This window comes from Phyllobates terribilis, unplaced genomic scaffold, assembly GCF_046119375.1.
Source record: "Phyllobates terribilis strain yellow unplaced genomic scaffold, ASM4611937v1 Scaffold_1__5_contigs__length_1240528914, whole genome shotgun sequence".
NCBI classification, from domain to species: Eukaryota; Metazoa; Chordata; class Amphibia; order Anura; family Dendrobatidae; genus Phyllobates; species Phyllobates terribilis.
The window spans coordinates 70,181,113-70,187,112 of record NW_027362761.1 but is presented as its reverse complement, the minus strand read 5'-3'; the positions used below and the strand labels follow the sequence as shown (position 1 = coordinate 70,187,112).

The 6,000-nt window shown below is 51.9% G+C and overlaps 1 protein-coding gene across 1 annotated transcript in view; it reads left to right on the top strand.

The window, feature by feature from the left end:
• Positions 1–3,678: 3,678 nt before the first annotated feature.
• The window catches only part of LOC141266096 (structural maintenance of chromosomes protein 2-like), a 206,799-nt gene continuing 204,477 nt past the window's right edge, over positions 3,679–6,000 (top strand). The window contains exon 1 of the mRNA XM_073680173.1: positions 3,679–3,700. The gene's annotated coding sequence lies outside the window, so the exon portion shown is untranslated. The remainder of the gene's footprint in view (positions 3,701–6,000) is intronic.

Sequence of the window (6,000 nt, the reverse complement as noted above, 5' to 3'; positions counted from 1 at the left end):
CACAGAACAACATTTGTAAGACGCAGAACAACTGAAAAGATGCTGGAAGAGTGCCTGACGCCATTTGTCAAGCATGGTGGAGGTAATGTGATGGTCTGGGGTTGCTTTGGTGCTGGTAAAGTGGGAGATTTATACAAGGTAAATGGGATTTTGAATAAGGAAGGCGATCACTCCATTTTGCAACGTCATACCATACCCTGTGGACAGCGCTTGATTGGAGCCAATTTCATCCTACAACAGGACAACGACCCAAAGCACACCTCCAAATTATGCATGAACTATTTAGGGAAAAAGCAGGCAGCTGGTATTTTATCTGTAATGGAGTGGCCAGCGCAGACACCAGATCTCAACCCCATTGAGCTGTTGTGGGAGCTGCTTGACCGTATGGTACGCAAAATGTGCCCATCAATGCAATCCAACTTGTGGGAGGGGCTTCAGGAAGCATGGGGTGAAATTTCTCAAGATTACCTCAGCAAATTAACAGCTAGAATGCCAGAGGTCTGCAATGCTGGAATTGCTGCAAAGGGAGCATTCTTTGACGAAAGCAAAGTTTGAAGGAGAAAATTATTCTTTCATATAAAAATCATTATTTCTAACTTTGTCAATGTCTGGACTATATTTTCTAATCATTTTGCAACTCATTTGATAAATAAAAGTATGAGTTTTCATGGAAAACACAAAATTGTCTGGGTGACCCCAAACTTTTGAACGGTAGTGTATATTTTTTTTAATGTTTTGGCGCTTTTACACAATAAAACAATTTTATAGTAAAAATATTTTTTTTGCATCGCTTTATTCTGAGAGCTATAACTTTTTTATTTTTCGGCTGATGGAGCTGTAAGGCGGCTTTTTTTTTGCAGAACAAGATGACGTTTTCAGCGGTACCATTGTTATTTCCATTTTGCTTTTTGATCGCATTTTTTTCCACTTTTTGTTTGGCGATATGATGAAAAAGCATAGCTTTTTGTTCTCTTTTTTTTTTTTTTTTTTTACGGTGTGCACAGAAGGAGTTAATTAGTGTGACAGTTTTATAGATCGGGTTGTTTCGGATGCGGCGATACCAAATATGTGTACTTTTTTTGTTTTTGTATAAATATACGGATTTATTGGTTTAATATTTTATTTATTTATTTTTATTTATTTTGTGATTTTTTTTTAACAGTTTGAAAACATTTTTTAGACTTTTTTTTACATTTTTACTTAGTCCCTGTATGAGACATTAATTTTTTATTTTTCTAATCAGTGTTCTCATGCAATGCAATAGACATGTATTGCATTGCATGAGAGCTCTGCTGACAGTTTTACACTGTGTGTCTCCTGCTAGACTTCAGCTGCAGACTGAGCCTCGCAGGACACCATACATGGCAGATCCGGAGGCGGTCATGTGACCTCCGGCTGCCATGACAACAGCAGGTCCTGTAAGACATCAGGGGGCCGTCGGAGAGGTAAGTGGATGACCCCCTTTCCTCTCACTATCTTCTAAATGCCGCAATCACTATAGATCGCGGCATATAGAAGATAGCAAAGGGTTAACATCATTGGGACCTGATCAAATCAGGTCCCAATGATGTCCCGTCAGAGCTGTCGCTCTGCACCGCAGCGCTTGCAGGACCCTGGGGGTCCTGAGGGCTGCGGGACAACCGACCGCTCATAAATGTCGGCGCTGCACAGAGCCCAGGCAGCGCCGACGTTTATGTACAGTGGGTGGTCTGGAAGCGGTTTATTGAGCATATGCATTCACTATTTGTGCTTCATGCTATTTTGCTGGCACTCAGCATTATGCCTACTGAGTACAATTAAGCATTCAGTACTACGCCCACGTTTTCATTACACTAATCTTTCACCTCCTCCGATGCGGTGTGCATGCGCCGCCTCCACTGGTTGCTGGGCACGCACCCGGCCGTCTCTATGAGGCTTGTGGGTGCTCGGGCGCTTGGGCACTTTCCATGCCGGGTGCATGCGCGGTGCATCTTGACGGCCTGGGTGAGTGCTCGGCGCCTGGGTTGGCTGCGCATGCGCCGCTTCTGAGCACTCGGGAGAGGGAGACAGACACGCCCCCCTTCTCATGATCATGTGGTCGGTCACATAAGGCCCCACGTGACCGGCCCTGGGGGCTTAAATAAGGTCCTTTCACCACTGCTTAATACTGCCCCTTGAGAAAGCGGCTGTGTATGCTGCGAAACGCCCGTCGGGGTTCACCACCGCGCCCCTGGTGCCGCCTCTCCTTTCCACAGCCTTACGGTTACTTACTACTGGTGAGATCACCACTGGATTAACTAGCCTACCTATATGTAAATTTCTGATGGATGCTTTAGATACACTTACACTGGCATTTGTTATATGATGTTGATTATCCTTATGCCCTACCTGTGCTGCACTTTATATTTACATCTATACTTTTTGCAGCTTGTTTTTGATATTTCTATTAGGGTCTTGCCGCTTTTTGTGTCTGTGGAGGATTTGGCTCCACTGTGTTGCCGTTAGTTGTCAGTATTTGTTTGTCTACATGAAAAAATGTCTTGTATTAAATAAATAAAATATGTATGTTTTAGCCATTATAACTCCGGTGTCTCCTTTCATATAATGCTTTCTAGGAGTTGGTTTAACTTGGTGCTTGTGAGAAGAAATTGCCCCCAATCCCACCATAGGATTTGGGCTATTTTGCTAACGATATATATTTCTCTGCGGTATCTGTGTATCATGAATTGTGGTATGTGTTAAAGGGGCCCACTGAGACTCTTTCGCCCAGGGCCCACAAAAATCTGTAGCCGGCCCTGGGACCATGCATACCAGGATTAGAGGTGAGGGGGCCATGCATACTAGGATTGGGGATGAGGGCGCCATGCATACCAGGATTGGGGATGAAGGGTTCATGCATACCAGGATTAGAGGTGAGGGGGCCATGCATACTAGGATTGGGGATGAGGGCGCCATGCATACCAGGATTGGGGATGAGGGCCGTCTGTGAATGCCCCTGATTACCAGTGCCCCTCTGACAACTCCTCCTGCCAGGGGAGAAAGAAATGGTAAATGAGCGTGGAGTGGGGACGTGGCCAAAATCCATTACACAAGATTACAGCCCTGATAAATGAACACTGGAATTTTACATGCCCGTCTTAAGGAAGGGTTAGCTGGAAAAAGCTGTTGCATTTTGTGTAATTTTTTGTTGTAATTAATAAAATTAGTTTTTTATTATTGCTTTTCGTAATATAAAACATTACACATCACACTAATTGTTCAGTTGTGATAGAATTCGGCTTTTCCCGTCCTAGAATGCAGTGTGTAGGAGGAGCTCCTGGAATCGCCTCCATTCTGGCCCTGTCAGTGCTGAGCCTTCTACACTGGAGCTGTTCCTTTCAGGACCTCGCTACAGCAGCTCCACTCAGGTCACCTCAACACTGACCAGTCTACAGTGGAGGCTCGGGTGAGATCCTCCTCACTACAGCCCTCCATTCTAGTCACCTCACCAATCACCAGTGAGCAGTCCAGAGTGGAGTTTCTGGAAGGAGCCTCATAGGAGCCCCTCCTATCTAGACGTAAACCCCCAAGAGCACAATTCTGCTTTCTGTAACCGTGTCCGCGCGGGAGGAGGAGGCCCCGCCCCTTCATGTGACACCATCTCTTCATAGGAGCAATTGCATTCTAGACGCTGCAGAAAAGCGCGCTCAGCTTCAAAGTGAGGTGCCGGTCCCGCGCTCTGGTAAGTGTGTACCCGTGCGCCGCCTGTGCCCATGCGCCCCCTGTACCCGTGCGCTCCCTGTACCCGTGCGCCGCCTGTGCCCTGTACCCGTGCGCCCCCTGTACCCTGTACCCATGCACCCCCTGTGCCCGTGCGCCCCCTGTACCCGTGCGCCCCCTGTACCCGTGCACCCATGCGCCGCCTGTACCCTGTACCCATGCACCCCCTGTGCCCGTGCGCCCCCTGTACCCGTGCGCCCCCTGTACCCGTGCACCCGTGCGCTCCCTGTACCCTGTACCCGTGCGCCCCCTGTACCCGTGCACCCATGCGCCGCCTGTACCCTGTACCCATGCACCCCCTGTGCCCGTGCGCCCCCTGTACCCGTGCGCCCCCTGTACCCGTGCGCCCCCTGTACCCGTGCTCCCCCTGTACCCGTGCACCTGTGCGCCGCCTGTACCCGTGCGCCCCCTGTACCCGTGCGCCGCCTGTACCCGTGCGCTCCCTGTACCCTGTACCCGTGCACTCCCTGTACCCGTGCACTCCCTGCACCCGTGCGCCGCCTGTGCCCTGTACCCGTGCGCTCCCTGTACCCTGTACCCGTGCGCTCCCTGTACCCGTGCACCCGTGCGCCGCCTGTGCCCTGTACCCGTGCGCCACCTGTACCCTGTACCCGTGCGCCCCCTGTACCCGTGCACCCGTGCGCCCCCTGTACCCGTGTGCCGCCTGTACCCTGCACCCGTGCGCCACCTGTGCCCTGTACCCGTGCACCCCCTGTACCCGTGCACCCCCTGTACCCGTGCGCCGCCTGTACCCGTGCGCCGCCTGTACCCGTGCGCTCCCTGTACCCTGTACCCGTGCGCTCCCTGTACCCGTGCACCCGTGCGCCGCCTGTGCCCTGTACCCGTGCGCTCCCTGTACCCGTGCACCCGTGCTCCCCCTGTACCCTGTACCCGTGCGCTCCCTGTACCCGTGCACCCGTGCGCCGCCTGTGCCCTGTACCCGTGTGCCACCTGTACCCTGTACCCGTGCGCCCCGTGCACCCGTGCGCCCCCTGTACCCGTGTGCCGCCTGTACCCTGCACCCGTGCGCCACCTGTGCCCTGTACCCGTGCACCCCCTGTACCCGTGCGCCGCCTGTACCCATGCCCCCTGTACCCATGCGCCCCCTGTACCCTGTACCCATGCGCCGCCTGTGCCCTGTACCCATATGCCCCCTGCACCCGTGCACCGCCTGTACCCTTGCGCCGGCTGTGAGCGCTGCTGGCAGCTCATGGTGGTGAATGCTTGTTGCATTGTTATACTCTTGTGTTTTCTAAGCAGCGGCTTCCCAGGTAACATAAACCTCACCTAGATAAGTAGCGGGTGATGGGTCAGTCATCACTGTTCGCATAGCGATGTCCCCAGACCCCTGAATGGCAGGTCACGTGACCCGTTAGGCACTTGTTTATAAGAATATAATACATTTTATGTAATTGTATCAGCAGTGATATTACTATGGAGGGACCCTGTCTCACCTTCCCCAGCCCCTCTTATCTGATAGAGAAGTGATAGAAAAATGTGGGGCATAACCATGTGCAGGCAGTGATTGGCTACAGTGGTCATGTGTGGAGCATAACCACATGGAGGCAGTGATTGGCTACAGTGGCCATGTGCGGGGCATAATCACGTGGAGGCAGTGATTGGCTACAGTGATCATGTGTGGAGCATAACTACGTGCAGGCAGTGATTGGCTACAGTGGTCATGTGCGGGACATAACCATGTGCAGGCAGTGATTGGCTACAGTGGTCATGTGTGGGGCATAACCACGTGGAGGCAGTGATTGATTACAGTGGTCATGTGCGGAGCATAACCACATGGAGGCAGTGATTGGCTACAGTGGTCATGTGCGGGGCATAACCACGTTCAGTCAATGATTGGCTGCAGTGGTCATGTGCGGAGCATAACCACGTGGAGGCAGTGATTGGCTACAGTGCTCATGTGCGGGGCATAACCACGAGGAGGCAGTGATTGGCTACAGTGGTCATGTGCGGGGCATAACCACGTGGAGGCAGTGATTGCTAACAGTGGTCATGTGCGGGGCATAACCACGTGGAGGCAGTGATTGGCTACAGTGGTCATGTGCGGGGCATAACCACGAGGAGGCAGTGATTGGCTACAGTGGTCATGTGCGGAGCATAACCACGTGGAGGCAGTGATTGGCTACAGTGGTCATGTGCGGGGCATAACCATGTGGAGGCAGTGATTGGCTACAGTGATCATATGCGGGGCATAACCACGTGGAGGCAGTGATTGGCTACAGTGGTCATGTGCGGGGCATAACC